The 16929-nt window shown below is 44.3% G+C and overlaps 2 pseudogenes; both read right to left on the bottom strand.

Moving 5' to 3' along the window:
• Window positions 1–8748: 8748 nt before the first annotated feature.
• Window positions 8749–10931, bottom strand: LOC100452402 (transmembrane channel-like protein 6; annotated as a pseudogene).
• A 2204-nt stretch (window positions 10932–13135) lies between these two features.
• On the bottom strand, window positions 13136–14640 carry LOC100452030 (E3 ubiquitin-protein ligase makorin-1-like; annotated as a pseudogene).
• Between the last annotated feature and the right edge of the window lie 2289 nt (window positions 14641–16929).

Raw genomic sequence — 16929 nt, 5'->3', positions numbered from 1 at the left:
GTAACTCAGGGCTGTGAGTCTAATGACAAGACAATGACAAGAAAATGGGGACTTGGATTTATGCAGGGTGAAGATTTGTAACTGAGATCTCTGGACAAAGATGATACCCTCAATGAGCTACACCTTAGTGAAAAAGTGATCTAGGAGAAAAAGAAAACCAAAACACTTTGCTTGCTTTTGTGGGCTTGTATTGAATGGTATTGATCTGGTTTATATATTGAAATAATTAGAAGAAGATGTTTGCAGTAAGGCATTTAAAATTCTGTAATTATTCAGGTAAAGGGAAATAATATTAATTTTTGAGATTAAGCATGCCTGTGAAAATGGTAAGGAAGGCACTAAAGCAATAAATTGAATTCCAATTAGTAAAGGGGAAAACCTGGATTAATAAAAACAAATCAATCCCAAAGAAAAATAGGACAAATAGAAATATTTGTCCAAATAAATGTGAAATGGAATGAACTAACCAGTTAAAAGACAAAAATTTTTCAGATTAGTTAAGAAAACCCCTGTGGCTTATTCCTGTAATCCCAGCACTTTGGGAGACTGGGGCAGGAGGACTTATTGAGGCCAGGAATGCCAGGCCAACCTGGGCAACATCCCTGTAATCCGAGCTACTCAGGAAGCTGAGGCAGGAGGATCTTTTTACAGGAGTTCAAGGCTGCAGTATGCTATAATCATGCCACTGCACTTCAGCCTGGGCAACAGAGTGAGACCCTGTCACTAAAGAAAAAAGGAAAGAAAGAAAAAAGGAAAGAAAGAAAAAAAGAAACCTTCAAATTCTATGTTATTTATAAGAAACAAACCTAAAATGTAAGCACGCAGAAAGGTTGAAAGTACAAGAATTTAAAAAATTATCCCAAGGAATTACCAATTAAAAGAAATTTAGTGTGTAGAAAATATAGACTATAAGGAAAAAAGCATTATTACGGATACAAATGGCCACATAATGAGGAGTTACAAGTCACTAGTAATATATATTTCCAAAGTTATAAGCACCTCAAAAGTTAGGTGTAGCCTTGTTTCTTTGAGTGGAAGCTCTAAGAATCAGTGCATATTTTGCCACAGTGCTCTTTTACCACTGCTATGGCAACCAGGATTGTTCTAGGAAGTACCTTCTCCATCAGCCAAGGTCCCAGACTGAGGATGAGGACAATACTCCTAGCCAATTCATGATGGACATGTGTCATAAGCAAGAAATAAATCTTTGGCTGGGTGTGGTGGCTCACACCTCTAATCCCAGCACTTTGGGAGGCCGAGGTGGGTGGATCACGAGGTCAGGAGATCGAGACTATCCTGGCTAACGTGGTGAAACCACGTCTCTACTAAAAATACAAAAAATTAGCCGGGCATGGTGGTGGGCACCTGTAGTCCCAGCTACTTGGGAGGCTGAGGCAGGAGAATGGTGTGAACCTGGGAGGCGGAGCTTGCAGTGAGCCAAGATCGCACCACTGCACTCCAGCCTGGGCAACAGAGCAAGACTCCATCTCAAAAAAAAAATAAAATAAAGGAAAGAAATCTTTGATGGGTTCTTCTTTTTTGACAGCTTTATTGAGGCACAGCTGACACAATTTGATAAGTTTTGACATAGGTTTGCACCCATAAAGCCATCACCACATCAAGATAACGAACACATCTATCACACCCAAAACTTTCTTCATGCCCTTTGTGATCCCTTTCCCTCATCCCTCTTCTCTGTCCACTGGCTTCCAGGTGAACATTGAATCTGCTTTTGTCACTGTAGATTAGCTTACATTTTCTAGAATTTTATATAAATGGGATAATGCAGTATGTATTCTTGTTTTGGTTGGTCTGCCTTCTTTCACTCAGCATAATTATTTTGAGATTCATGCATTATGTAGTGTATATAAATATTTATCCATTTTTGTTGTTGAATTTTATTTCATTGGATGGCCATACATTTATATGTTTATCCATTCACCTCTTGATGGACATTTTGAGTGTGTCCAGTTTGGGGTTATTACAAATAAAGCTGCTATGAACATTTCTGTAGAATTCTTTGTATAGCCAAATTGTCACAGGATCCTTAGGGTGTCACTTTTCCAGCCGGAAGCCTCTGTGGCCAGTGGCACCTTTGCCCGAGTTGTGCTTGGGTCTGCTAGGCTCATTCTGCCCACTCAACCTGACAGGCTGTGCTCAGCTTGTGCTACTGGCCCAGATCCCATGCCTGCCAAGGGCAAGCCAGGTGCCCAGTGATGAGAGGTGTGTAAGAGAGGTGCATGGGGTCCAGCCACTGCACACAGCCAGGCACACCAGCTGCTGTGGGTGGGCAGCTCCAGGCACTGGCACAGGTGCTGGCTCCATGTGAGGCTGTGGCTGGACCAGGCATACTGCAAGTGGCTTCCACTATGGGCTCCAGGGAATGCAGTGGCTCCAGGAAGCTTGGAGATACCGGGAACCACAGAGCCCCAAAGAGGGTGTCACAGCCCTGGCTCAGAGAGCCCTTAGGTTTGGACTCCCTGAAGGACTGCAGCTCTTCTCTCCTTCTCATCACTTGCAATGTGGCAAGCCAGTGGGAGGGGGTGGGATGTGTTTCAGCCCTGTTTGTGTTACAGCTCTTTCAGCCCTACCATTTGGCGGGTCCCGAGTTCTCGTCCTGCATCCAGGAAGAATGAGGTATGCAGACAACTGGAAGGTGAGCAAGGCGAAAAGGGGCTTTATTGACCAACCGTACAGCTCTCAGGAGACCCAGCGTAGGTAGCTCCTTTCCACAGGCAGTTCATCCTGTCAAGTCTGCAGCCCTCAAAGGAGAGGAGACCCAGAGTGGGTAGCTCCTATCTTCAGGCACGTTGTCCCAACATCTGCGTGACTCTGAGTCTGGCCGACTCTGGGTTTTTTATGGGCTTCAGAAGGGAGGAAGTGTGTGCTTATTGATCCATGGGTGGCCACAGGTGGGCCCAGAAAAAGCACCATAAGTTCTCATTCCAGGCTGCAGACTCCATCCAGAACTGACAGCCCAGTTCCCATGCTTCAGGACTTTCTGGCATGAAGATGGGGCTTCACTGGGGACCTGCCCAGGAGCCTGTCAGCCTCCTGCCACCATCAATCATGTCATCCACAGTGCCCAGGCTGTTTGTGCTGAGGGGTGCCTGCAGGCCTGTGCCTGGATGCCCTCAGAACCCCCTCAACCTCAGAGTCTGGAGGTGGCCGAGGCGGCAGGGGGCTGGTGTGTCAACGCCACCCTGAGTGCACTCCCACACCCTGCTCGGTTGTGACAGTGCCCAGGCTTGGCCTCAACTTTGTTCCAAAATCGGAGTATGCACTGGATGTAGGGAGAGGCCAGGCAGGGGGAGCAGGTACTTCCAAGCCTGCAGGGGCAGGTGGGCTTCCTGGGCCCCCGAGAGTGCAAGGATGCCTGGATCCATAGCCACAGCTGGGTGGCTGCAGCTGTGCCTGGATGGCAGGTCTCCCACCCTGCCAACTTGGAAAAAGGTGGGGCTCCTGCCTGTTTCCAGCTCCTGGCTCTTTGGTGCATGCAGTTCCAGCTGGGTCTCCTCCATTGCAAAGCCAGCAACTTTGCAGTGGCCACTCTAGATGGGCTGCAGCTGCCATCAATATGCTTTCATTTCTCTTGGGTAAATAAATAACTAGAAATGGCTGGCTCAAGTGGTAGGTATATGCTTACCTTTTTAAAAAACTGCCAAACTGTTTTCCAAAGTATACCGTTGTGGTTTTCATGTTTGTTTCCCTAGTGGCCAATGATGTTGAAAATATTTTTATGTGCTTATTTGCATCCATATGTCTTATTTGGTGAAGTGTCTGTTTACATATTTTTTTCCACTTTTTATTGGGTGGTTTGTTTTCTTTTTCAATTCAAAATTTCTGGTCTTTGAAAGATACTTTTAACAGAATAAAAAGACAATTGGGTATGTGTGAATATAAAGAGTAGCACAGGGAGATCTTTATAATAATATAATTGTTCTGTATCTTGATTGTTGTGGTGGTTACACAAATATACACATGTGATAAAATGATATAGAACTATACACATACATTGTATCCATGTGTTATTCCTGGTTTTCATAGTGTACCTTAATTATGTCAGATACAACCATTGGGGGAAACTGGTTGAAGGGTATACAGGGACTATCTTTGTACTATCTTTGCAACTACCTGTGAATCTAAAATTATTTCAAAATTAAAAATTTTAAAAGAGACAATTCACAGACCTTCTAAAGTAAATGGTATGTGGATGATTGATTATAAGGGGAAAAATAAAATGGATCCCTATCTTACAACATAGACAAAAGTCAATTCCTAGAGTATTTGAGACCTATACATAAACAGAAAAATTATTATACAAGACAGTATAGAAGATTATCTTTTTGACTACTGGATAGGAAAATATTTCTTAATTTGGTCAAAAATGGACAAACTAAAAGAAAATCAATGAATTTGACTACGTTAACATTAAACATTTCACATAAAAACAGTGAAAAGGGCCGGGTGCAGTGGCTCACGCCTGTAATCCCAGCACTTTGGGAGGCCGAAGTGGGCAGATAACCTGAGGTCAGCAGTTCGAGACCAGCCTGGATGACATGGTGAGACCCTGCCTCTACTAAAAATACAAAAATTAGCCGGGCATAGTGGCACACGCCTGTAATCCCAGCTACTCGGGAGGCTGAGGCAGGAGAATCACTTGAACCTGGGAGGTGGAGGTTGCAGTGAGCTGAGATTGTGCCGTTGCACTCCAGCCTGAGCAACAGAGCAAGACTCTGTCTCAAAAAAAGAAAAAAAGAGTGAAAAGATAAGCTACAAAATGAGAGAATAATTGCAACACATAAAGCTAAGTAAGATTTGATATGTAGAATATGTAAATAATTTCTGTAAGTCAATAAGAAGAGACAATTCAGTTAGCAAAATGGACAAAAAAATATTATTTCCACTCAATAAAAAGCATAAACAATATGTAAACATATTTTAAAATGTTCAGGTTCATTCAAAGTCAGGCAAATGTGTGTTGAGACCACAGTAAAATCCAGTTTCACAACCGCCAAATATAAAAGTTGGATAATACCAAATGTTAACTAGAATATGGTGTAATAGGAACTTTCGTATGTTTCTAATATTGCTATAAATTGGAAAATTCCCATAGGAAAATTGTGTGGCATTACCTTAAAAAGTTGAACATGCATGTACCCTACAGTCTAGCAATTCTACTACAAGGTATATTCCCTAGGGAAATTCTTGCATGTGGGCACCAAGAAACATGTAGAAGACTGTGTATGGCGGCATTGTCCATAATGGCAAAACAAACAAAAATAACAAAAGCAACTGTAAAAAAACTGAAATGTCCAATATTATAGTTTTGAGATTTATCTATGTTGTCACATGTATTCTTTGATTTTTACTGCTCTATTCTTTTATAGAGTATGAATTTTATTGTATTCTTTTTAGGGGAATGCTGCAAATTATTTATTATCATTAAAGTCACTAAAGTCAGGCCATTTGTTTTTTTTTTTGAGACGGAGTCTCACTCTGTCAAGAAGGCTGGAGTGCAATGGCACAATCTCGGCTCACTGCAACCTCCACCTCCCAGGTTCAAGCCATTCTCCTGCCTCAGCCTCCCATGTAGCTGGGATTACAGGTGCCCGTGACCACGCCCAGCTAATTTTTTGTATTTTTAGTAGAGATGGGGTTTCACTATGTTGGCCAGGTGGGTCTCGAACTCCTGACCTCATGATCCACCCACAAGCCAGACCATTTTACTAGTGAGCTTTTACTAAACTTTCAAAGGAACTGATGGTTCTTATCTTATACATGTTGTTCCAAAGGGGAAAAAAATTTTCAACTCATTTTTAAGAGGTTGAAATAATATTGATAACAAAAACATTTAAGGGCAATAGAATGCACAATCTTATTTATCACATGGATGCAAAAATTTTAATAAAATATTAATTTTAAGTCCAGTATTAAATTTAAAAATAATGCATTCATGGTCAAAGTATAGCTTATTCCAGAAACATAAGGAGTTTTCAAAATTAGAAACTCCATCATGCTTTTGGCTTCCCAGCCTAGTCTCATTACTTCATCTGAGGCAATGGTACAGGCAACGAGAACAATGTAAGCAATCAGCCACTACAATTACTCTGATCCAAGCCAAATTATACAGAGGACTAGGGGAATGAACATTTGGGTTCATTCCAGACAACAAGGCTAATGATTTCAACACAGATAAAATAGATGTGTAATTGCATGATTTATTTATTTATTCATTTATTTTTGAGACGGAGTCCTGCTCTGTCACCCAAGCTGGAGTGCGGTGGTATGATCTCGGCTCACTGCAACCTCCACCTCCCGGGTTCAAGCAATTCTCCTGCCTCAGCCTCCCGAGTAGCTGGGATTACAGGCACACATCACCATGCCCAGCTAATTTCTTTGTACTTTTAGTAGAGACGGGGTTTCGCCATGTGCGCCAGGCTGGTCTTGAACTCCTGACCTCAGGTGATCCGCCTGCCTCTGCCTCCCAAAGTGCTGGGATTACAGGCATGAGCCACCGAACCCACCCCAACTGCATGATTTATTAACATAAACTGACTTGGCTAAAGTTGACAGGAGAAACAACTGTTCTATGGATCTAAAACCTAGAAACTTTCTTGACTGTAGAAACTCAAGATAATCTTTTCTTTTATGACATTATCTCTTCGTCTTCTGCTTGAATCTCTTGAAAATGCCTCCCCAGTCCTCCTCCTAAGGTAGAGCTAAGTTCTCTAATAGCATTTGCTTGTGGTGTTATTGCCTTAGAAGATCACTATTTTACAATCATGAGTGTAATAAACAGATTCAAGCAAGAATCATCAATGGATGCTAAAACCAGTGGGTAAAAGATTGTTGCAGAAGAGGATGTTCACACAGTTTCAAAGTATATTCTATAGGTTATGTGATTAATTACAAACAGGAAAACATGTTTGTAATGGAGATCTGATGGACACTACCTTAACCAAGTGGTCAAACTTATCACCAATAATGAGACAAACTGACATTAGGTGCCTCTTGATGTGAAGTAGTAGGAAGTATGCAGCATCATGTATGTAGTATTTTTGCCAAAATGATTAACCTGAATCTAACTGTGGGAGAAGAGTGAGATAAATCCAGATTGTAGAACATTCAACAAGGCAACTTCTTTGGACTCTTCAAAAATATTAGTGTTATGAAAAACTATATATATATGTATGTGTGTGTGTTATATGCATACATGCATTTGTGTGTATACTATTCCAGATTAAAGATTAAAATTCAAGGGTTAGGCATAGTGGTTCATGCGGCGTAGTGGTTCATGCCTATAATCCCAGTACTTTGGGAGGCCAAAGCAGGAGGATTACTGGAGTTCAGGAGTTCGAGACTAACCTAGGCAACATGGCGAGAACTTGTCTCTATTTTTCAAAAATGTAAAAAGAAAAATTAAAGGATACTAAAAATGCCTGACAACCATATGCAATGTGGTATCTCTAATTAGATCAAATAAGAAAAAAGTTAGAAAAGAAATTTTGGGGAGAATTGATGAAATTTTAATATGTTTTATATTTAGATACAATTATATTAATGTTAAATTTATTGGATGTGATAATGGCATTGTGGATATATAGGAGAATGTTCTTATTCTTAAACAGAGGCATGCTGAAGTGTTTTGATTTAAAATGCCATGATGTCTGCAACTCTCAAATGGTTCAATAAAAAAGAAAAAATTATATAGATAGATAAGTAAAATATGGCAAAATGTTAACAATCAGTGAATTTAGGTGATGGAGAAACTATTAATTCATTATACTATAATTTCACCTTTTGTGGAGATTATTTTTTGTTATTATTTTATTTTATTTGAGACAAAGTCTTGCTCTGTTGCCTGGGCTGGAGTGCAATATCGTGATCTTGGCTCACTGCAACCTCCGCCTCCTGGGTTCAAGTGATTCTCCTGCCTCAGCCTCCCTAGTAGCTGGGATTACAGGCACGAGCCACCATGCCTGGCTAATTTTTTGTATTTTTAATAGAGACAAGTTTCACCATGTTGGCCAGGCTGGTCTCGAACTCCTGGCCTCAAGTGATCCGCCCACCTCGGCCTCCCAAAGTGCTGGGATTACAGGTGTGAGCCACTGCGCCTGGCCGACATTATTTTCCAAAATAAAAAGTTGGGGGAAAAAAACTGAAAACAAAACAAAACAAAATGCACCCTTTTTCTGACACCATTCACTTGAAAAAAAATTAACAAAATAGAATCTTATTGTAATTGGAAAGAAGCAAGAGCAGTAAAAGATAGAAAAAATATATGCATTGCAGCCATTTCGGAGACGTTAATCTTACTTGGTTGACCACCCACTGTGTTCTTGAAATCCTCACAGTGATGGTCACAAGAATAGAAACATTCCATAACTTTTGTTCGTTTCTCTCCTCTCTCTTCATAAGATCTAGCTGATCTGTATAGTTTCTCTTGGATTTGCTGACTTAACTAATTTTATTTCTTTTAGTTAATCTTGATGCCTTTCCCTCTTTCCCTCTTCTTATATGATAAATTCACCTTCTTAATGATATCTTTTCTTTTCTGTTCTGCAAAACCCCTTTAATCAAAATAAATAGAGTCCCAGGCAGGGCAGAGTTCACCGGGGGTGTCCAAGTCGGATTTACCTACCCTTTCGGTTCCAGCCTAGGCACGGCTACAGCTTTCGAGAGGAGAAGCAGTCTCTTCCTTGTCCTGGTGTTCCAGCGGGGTCACTGGGAGGGACCAGTGTGGTCTCAGGGCGCTGGGCAGTCCTGCGAGGCCCATCGCCGGCCCCCTAGGCATCCCATTCGTCTGAGCAGGGCAGGGGGTGCCGCAGCCTTCTGGGTTGTCCCAACCCTGCTCCTCTCCTCCCTCTCCTTCCTCTCGTAGATGGAGTGAAGCTTGTTGATTAAGAAGATTTTGTCCTTCCCCTCGTTGCTGATCTGCTCCTTGAGCGGGCAGATGACCTTCGGCTGGTCCCGCACCACCTGGATGTTGAGGTAGATCACGGCCAGCAGCAGGGCCAACACCAGGAAGACGAAGAAGGTGTTTTCCACCAGGTACCGGTGTGCCCAGGGCAGCCAGGAGCCCCTGGGGCCCGCCGCCTCCAGTTGGGGCACCACATCCTGCGGGCCTCGTACATGGTGTCCAGGGTCCGGAAGCGGCCGCAGATGGCTGAGGGCGTAGCAGAGGAAGACGGCGGCGCCCAGGAAGGCGGGGAAGCAGAGCAGCGTGAGGAAGACGGTGCTCACGTGGGAGGCCAGCCAGGGCGGGAGCAGTGCCTGGCAGTTGGCCAAAAGGCTGGTCTACTTGATGTAGAAGACCAGCAGCTTGATGTAGAAGCAGCAGCTTGATGATCTGCACCGCGCGGAGGAGGGGCGAGAAAGAGCACCCCCAGCCAGGTCAGAGTCGGCCTGTAAATCAGCTCCAGAACATTCCGGGCAATGTCAAACTCAGGCTTCCGTCTCTTCAGCTTCTTCTCGGAGTTAATCCTCCACATCAATTCCCCGAAAAGCGTGTCCAGCGGCGTGAGGACAAGTCCATCACCAGGAACCCGTACAGCACGGGTTCCTCCCAGCACTGGCCCTGCAGGGCGCCCACCCTGCGGCCCAGCCAGTGGTAGCACAGCGTCCCCACGATGGCCAGCTTGAGGATGAAGTTCCTGCAGATGGCCACGTACAACTCCAGCAGCGGGGAGTCATGCGGCTCCAGGGCGGTCAGGCCAAGGCACAGGTAGGGGCCCCCCAGGTTGAGGAGGCCGACTACCAGGGGCAGGACCAGCAGCGCGGGCTCCTGGCCAGCAGCCTCCGGATTCTGCATCATGAACTCCGAGAAGATGTGGACGGCCACCAGCGCAGCCCAGCGCGGTCCCCAGACACAGCAGCCACATGAGCCCCAGCACGGCCGCCTGCCGCAGCTTCCCGCACACGCTCCTGGGGCTCTGCCGCAGCTGCTGCTCGGGCCAGCAGCTCCTTCTCCCGGTGCAAATGTTGTCTGTTGTCTTGCTAGAGGGCGGATGCCCGCTTCTACGTCACCTTGCAGTCCCAGGAGCAGAAGATAGTGATGGCGTGGATGCCAGAGGTGCTGCCCACCCGGTATTAACATTAGTTTAGCATTACTGTAGTGGCTGTAATACATGACGATGTGGGTGAAGCAGCCTGTGTCTGAGGAGCTCCAGGCCTGAGCAGACGCGGGCAGGGCCCAGCGGGGCAGGCGTGAAGGCGGCCTGCGGGCCCACGATGAAGGCCACCAGCAGCAGCAGCAGGAAGGCGTTGAAGGCCAGCAGGGTCTTAAGGAAGAGGAAGTAGGAGAGCACGTTGGAGCTGAACTGGCCCCCGATGCCCTTCAGGGCGTAGTGCCACGGCTTCAGGGCCTGCAGGCCAGAGAGCAGCGCCACCCCCAAGCTGTGCAAGGCCAGCACACAGACATATCCTGAGCCAGCAGGAGCAGACCCTGCCATGGCCCCGCAGGCCCCTCCAATTCCAGCTCAGGGTCCGGCTCTTCTTCGCAGGCCGCGTTTCTTGGCCAGGCTTAGGAGCATCCCTCGAAGCACGTGGTCCCGCTGCACCACTGCCAGGCCCTGGAGCTCCTTCACCAGGAGGCTCCACTTCCCTCCTTCTCCGGGGACGTGGGGTCCAGCTCCAGGTCGTACAGGCGGAGGCTGTGCCGGGAGGAGTGCACCAAGTCCGCAAGCAGGGGCTGGCCAATGGTGAGGCCGGGCATGCTGGCCAGGACGCAGAGTGTGGCCGTGCTGTGAGTGCCCTCGGGTCCCAAGAGTGTCTGCTGGCCACTCGCTGTGGCCACCACCACGCTCCCTCTGCTACAGCTCCAGCCCCTCCTGGGCCTCCCAGCGGCTCTGCTCTTGGATGAGCTAGTGGAAGGAGTAGTACATTTCAGTCTCATCGTAGGGACTGGGCTCCTGGCTGGGAGGCGCCATGGTGGAGGGAATGATATCTTTTCAACAAGTGGAATTCATGTTAATAAATCAAAGGAGGAAAACTGTATGATCGTCTCTCTTAATGATAGAAAAGCAAGCAATAAAATTCACTTCCCCTTTAAAAATAAGAAGAGAACCTCCTTAATATGAAAGAGGGTATCTATAGCAAAACCTCCATCAAACCTCATACTTTAATGTGCGAGGAATGCTTCTAAACTTTGGAAGCATTTTATTTAACACTAGTAACTAAACGGGCCAATAAAATGGGGGTACTTCTGTCACCATCAATGCTCACCGTGATATTAGAGGTCCTGATCAATACAGTAAGATCAGAAAAAGAAAGAGGGAGTATAAGGATTGAGAGGAAGAGATTTATTTTCAGATTACAGGATAATTCACATAGAAAATAATGATGATAAGAATAGCTTTTTTTTTTTTTTTTGAGACAGGGTCTTATTCTGTTGCCCAGGCTGGAGTGCAGTGGCACAATCTCAGCTCATTACAACTTCTGCTCCCTCCATGGGCACAAGTGATCCTCCCACCTCATCCTCCTGAGTTGCTGGGATCACAGGCATGCGCCACCACCCCCAGCTAATTGTTTTGTATTTTTTATAGAGACGGGGTTTTGCCATGTTGCCCAGGTTGGTCTGGAACTCCCGGACTCAAGCAATCCGCTGGCCTTGGCTTCTCAAAGTGCTGGGACTACAGGCCTGAGCCGTTGGCACCCAGCCAAGAATAGCTAAAATTTATTAAGCACCTAATATGTGCAAATGCTGTGCAGTAAGCATTACATGTATAATGCCTTTAATGTGTAATTAATGCCATTTAACCCTACTTTAAAAAAAACCCTAGAAGATAGGAATAATTATTCCTCGCATCTTACAGATAGTGACAATTATTAGTATTATTTGAATTGTTTTATTTGGGAAAAGTGCTTCTTACAAAAGGACAGCTGCAAAATACAGAGACCTCTGCAACAATTATTTGTATTTTCATAAAGTGAAAGAATGGGTGGGATCCAAGGAATCAAACCAGTAAATGGACAAACCAGGAGCATCCCCAAGTTACTTTCAGGAAACAAAGCGACAAAACACAAAGGTAAAATTTCCAATCAAGGAATTCTTCAAACAACTTAAATTAGCTAGTCTTAGGGATTCCCAAGCCCTCCCCTTCAGTGGAAAAGTATGACTTATTACTGCAAACCCATTAGTCCACTACAATAAACACCTTAGAACAGAGTTTTGAATCACATCTGTCTATGTGAAAGCTCAGGGGTGGAATGAGGCAAATACCCACAAAAACAAACACAAAAACTCGACAACAAAATGCCCCAAATGAAGACAAAGGTTTTTCAGAAAGTGCCTGTACTGGAAAGGCTAGATCATAAAACATTAAATACAACTGTGTATCCAAGACCCAGTTTGTGTTAACATATGGGATAACCAGGTAGTTTTAACCTCTATGGCTAACCCCATTTCTCTGTTTATATAGACAGAGCTAGCACTGCTATATTGACAACTACCAATATACTGCTTTGCCCTTTAAGATCTATCTGCCGTACAAGGCTTAAACCACTAAACCACTTTTTTTCTGCTAAGGCTAAGAATACTGCATCTATGCAGGGATGAGAAGCTTTTCACACACCCACACTCTCATACACCATGTCAGCCCTTGGGAGTCAACTTCCAACTCTGCATTGATGTTATGCCTCTGCATATTTTATATGTATTCTTTCTCAATTTTCCTGGCATGCAAAACAGTAGAAATCTCAACACATTTGCACCTGGTTCTGGTTACCCAGTAGTATCACTTGTGTGCAATTAAACAAGAGACCAAAAACCACAGAACAAGTGCACGTGGTAGGGATTACAGGGTAGGGAACAGATATAAAAACACAGATGTGCAGATTTCACCAGAAACCTCAAGGATCCACGTCCCATGTCTGGAGCAGAAGTCTATTGGCCAGCTTAGGTCCCTTCACCCATCACTCCTATTCTTGGACCCCAAAGCAGGACCACTGCTTTTACTTTTGAACCTGGGGTCCTCAAAATGAGTGTGTGAAAAGTCCATAAACACAATCTGGTTGAAAACAGATGGCGCAACACACCTACACTAACTGACAGTTACGTTCATGTTACAAAAAACTAACTTTAAGATTTATTTTTGTAAGTTTTTTCAACAGGGAAAACACACTCCTCAGGGAAAGGGTAGGGGTTGAGAAGACAGGCCCTGGGTAAAAATTCTTACCGCAGCACCTGGAGTTGATAGGCCTGCCTAGGAGAGAACACAGGCACTGCCACACCACCACAGGGCACAGCTGCTGTCTGGGGTCAGCAGACCAGTTCACACGCCATTCAAGGTTGCTATAGATGCAAGTCATAAAAATCTTCCAGCTCATCATGAAACAAGTCCCACTCATCTTCAGAGTCTGTCAGTTTATCGTCCCTACCTGCAGCCCAAAGCATAAGCAACATCTCGCCCAGCTCAGAGGTGACAACCTCTTCTTCATCGTTGTCAGAGGGATTGCTGTTCTCTCTTTCCTCAATGAGTTCCCAGAAGTGGTTCCTTCTGGGCCCAGTATCTGCTTGATGTTCCCACTTTCTGTCTCTGTAGCTCGTTTCTATGGCCACCAGGGTACACATGCTTGTAAAAACAGTTCCCTCTAAATGCGCAGCTCCCATGTTCTTTACCACAATACCTTTACGCCTTGTTCCTCATCGCCTCCTTGTATTTCTGAATGAGTTTCTACTTCTCTTCTTTCTCCTCCTCCCAGTACTCACCTGGAATGACAAAGTTAGATGTGATATGGCATTCTGAGCAGGACTTTATGATCTTGCTCTCAAATTGCTTAGCACTTCTCCACTTGCAAATGCACTTGAGAGAGTAGGTGTGGTTGCCTTTGGAGAGGATCCTGAAGTGGCACTTGCTGGGGTTGGCTTTCTCATAGACTGCCTACCTCCATGCAGATCCCACACACCATGTCCTTGATGTGCTGCACAGCCAATGAGAACTCCACGTCCTTCTCATGAGCCTCAATGCACGATTTTATATGCTGTGATCTCTAGGCAGCATCCATCGGATGCAGGACCTGCACCCCACACATGTCACACGAATCTCCTTGGAGATAACACACAGTTCTCCCCATACTGACACTCTCCCACTGCAGCATAGGGGCACAGCTGCTTCTTTGTTTCCACAGCGGTTTGCTCTTTCTCTGATTCTTCCTTGGTCACTGAGCCCTGTAGGGGAGCTTCAGTGCAGGAAGGCGCAGTACAGCCACAGTAGGGTTGCCCAGGAACAAACTCAGTAGTATTCACCCAGTCCTCTGAACCCGCTCATACAGTTGCAAAGTTTGAATTTCTTGACTCAGCTTTGCCTGTATTCATTTCAAATACAGTGGTCCAACTATCGATGAGAGACTTGAGGAAGCAGCAAGGGATGACACTGTAGTTAACTCTGTAGCAGTTGCTTCTTCCTGTTTCAGTGGCTTGCTATGCTCATATCTGCAGCGGTCTCCATAAATACAGTACCCTTGCTGAAAATAATTGCACACTACACCACACGGACTGTCAGAGAGGCCATACGAGTGGCAACAGTTATCTCCTTCTTACAAACCCCATGCATAAAATACCTGCAGGTGACCTGCCATCACTGCCACTCCTGCTCCTGATGTTGTGGCTGTTGTTCTGGGAGCTGCAGCGTCCACCATTATTGTTTATGATAGCACAATTATTATTCCCATTTTACAATTAGTGATGCTAAGGCACAGAGAAGGTAAGAAATTCACTCAAGATTAAACCTAAACAGTTTGTTTCTAGGGCCTGAAGTTTCAACCACTATCCCATATTATAACTTACTGTCATCAACACAATTTCATGGCAGACAAAGAGGTATGAGAGGTATTCAAGCTCTGATGGAATAAAATTAATATGTCTTTAGAGCTGAAGGAGAAGGCATATCAGTGATTCTCAACATTGGCTGTACATTAGAGCCACCAGAGGAGATTTGAAAAATCCTGATGCCTAGGCTTTAGCCAGACCAATTACAGCAGAATTTTGGGAGATGGGTGGAAAGGTCACCCACGTAGTTGTTAAAAATACATTAAATATCATATGTAAAAATGTAAAAATGTAAAATGTAAAAATACATTAAAATATCATAAGATGGCCAGGCACAGTGGCTCACGCCTGTAATGCCAGCCTTTGGAAGGCCAAGGTGGGTGGATCACTTGAGGTCAGGAGATCGAGACCAGCCTGGCCAACATGGTGAGACACGATCTCTACTAAAAATACAAAAATTAACTGAGTTGGGTGGCATGCACCTGTAATCCCAACTACTCGGAAGGCTGAGGCAGAAGAATCACTTGAACCCAGGAGGTGGAGGTTGCACTGAGCTGAAAGCATTCCAGCCTAGGCGACAGAGTGAGACTTTGTCTCAAAAAAAAAAAAAAAAAAAATCTTAAGAGGCTCACGTATCTATTCAAATTGTGGTAGAAGTTTCTATTCTTGCAACCTGAGTGAGGTTGCAAACTTTGACCAGATGAATTACAGAAGGGTGTAATTTGAATCCAGTAGAAGGATATGAACTAGAAGTCCTCTGTTGTCATGGTGACTACAAAAAGGATTCACTGTATCCACATGTAGCTCAGGTAGAATCAGTCTGGAAGCCTGCAAAGCTCAGATCCTGCTCCCCAATGTCAAATCTCTAATGGATAATGACCTTATTGTGTTAATAAATTGTCGACTGTATAGCTTCAACTTGTTTAAGATATCAACCTCAGTTTTCCTGACAAGGTAACTATCTCATAGCCATGAACTGTTGAGCCAGTCACCTCAACTTGGCCCCCTGAGATAGTAACTCTATCACGGTTGTGAATTCTCGACCTAGTAATCCGAACTCCCTGGAGATGCTAGAACTCAGTGAGCGAGTGGCTTTTCAAACCTGAAAAGGCTTAGAATTAAAAATAGAGATGATAAATAAGTCAAACCTATTATGTTAATAATTTTGTGTTTATAATAAGTTCATGTGTGGGGGAGTATGATACTTAAAGTATAATTTTAATGTAATATGGCATATTGAAGAATCCAATAGATTAGCTTAATTTGATCAATTAGACCTGTGAGGTGTATGAAAATTTAATTAGAGTTATAAATAGTATTGGAATATTTGACAATTAGACCTAATAGATTTACATGTCTAATATACATAATAACTTTTAGTTGAGTACTTGGGAAGGATTTGCTTATCAGCATGGAAAATCTTTATTTTTTTTTAAATTTATATTTATTTTAAAAATTTTTCCATAGGTTATTGGGGTACAGGTGTTGTTTGGTTACATGAGTAAGTTCTTTAGTGGTGATTTGTGAGATTTTGGTGCACCCATCACCTGATCAGTATACACTGCACCCTATTTGTAGTCTTTTATCCCTCGCCCCCTCCCACCCTTCTCCCCAAGTCCCCAAAGTCCATTGTATCATTCTTTTGTTTTTTTTTTTTGAGACAGAGTCTTGCTCTGTCACCCAGGCTGGAGTGTAGTGGCACAATCTCCGCTCACTGCAAGCTCTGCCTCCCGGGTTCACGCCATTCTGCCTCAGCCTCCTGAGTAGCTGGGACTACAGGCACCCGCCACCACGCCTGGCTAATTTTTTGTATTTTTAGTAGAGTTGGGGTTTCACCGTGTTAGCCAGGATGGTCTCGATCTCCTGACCTCATGATCCGCCCGCCTAGGCCTCCCAAAGTGCTGGGATTACAGGCGTGAGCCACCGCACCTGGCCCATTGTGTCATTCTTATGCCTTTGCATTCTCACAGCTTAGTTCCCACATATCAGTGAGAACATACAATGTTTGGTTTTCCATTCCTAAGTTACTTCACTTAGAATAACAGTCTCCAATCTCATCCAGGTCGCTGCAAATGCTGTTAATTCATTCCTTTTTATGGGTGAGTAGTATTCCTTTGCATATATATGCCACAGTTTCTTTATTCACTCATCGATTGATG

This window comes from Pongo abelii, chromosome 1 (assembly GCF_028885655.2).
Source record: "Pongo abelii isolate AG06213 chromosome 1, NHGRI_mPonAbe1-v2.0_pri, whole genome shotgun sequence".
Taxonomy (NCBI): Eukaryota; Metazoa; Chordata; class Mammalia; order Primates; family Hominidae; genus Pongo; species Pongo abelii.
Note: the sequence above shows the minus strand (reverse complement) of the source record. Positions and strands in the feature narration are given on the sequence as shown.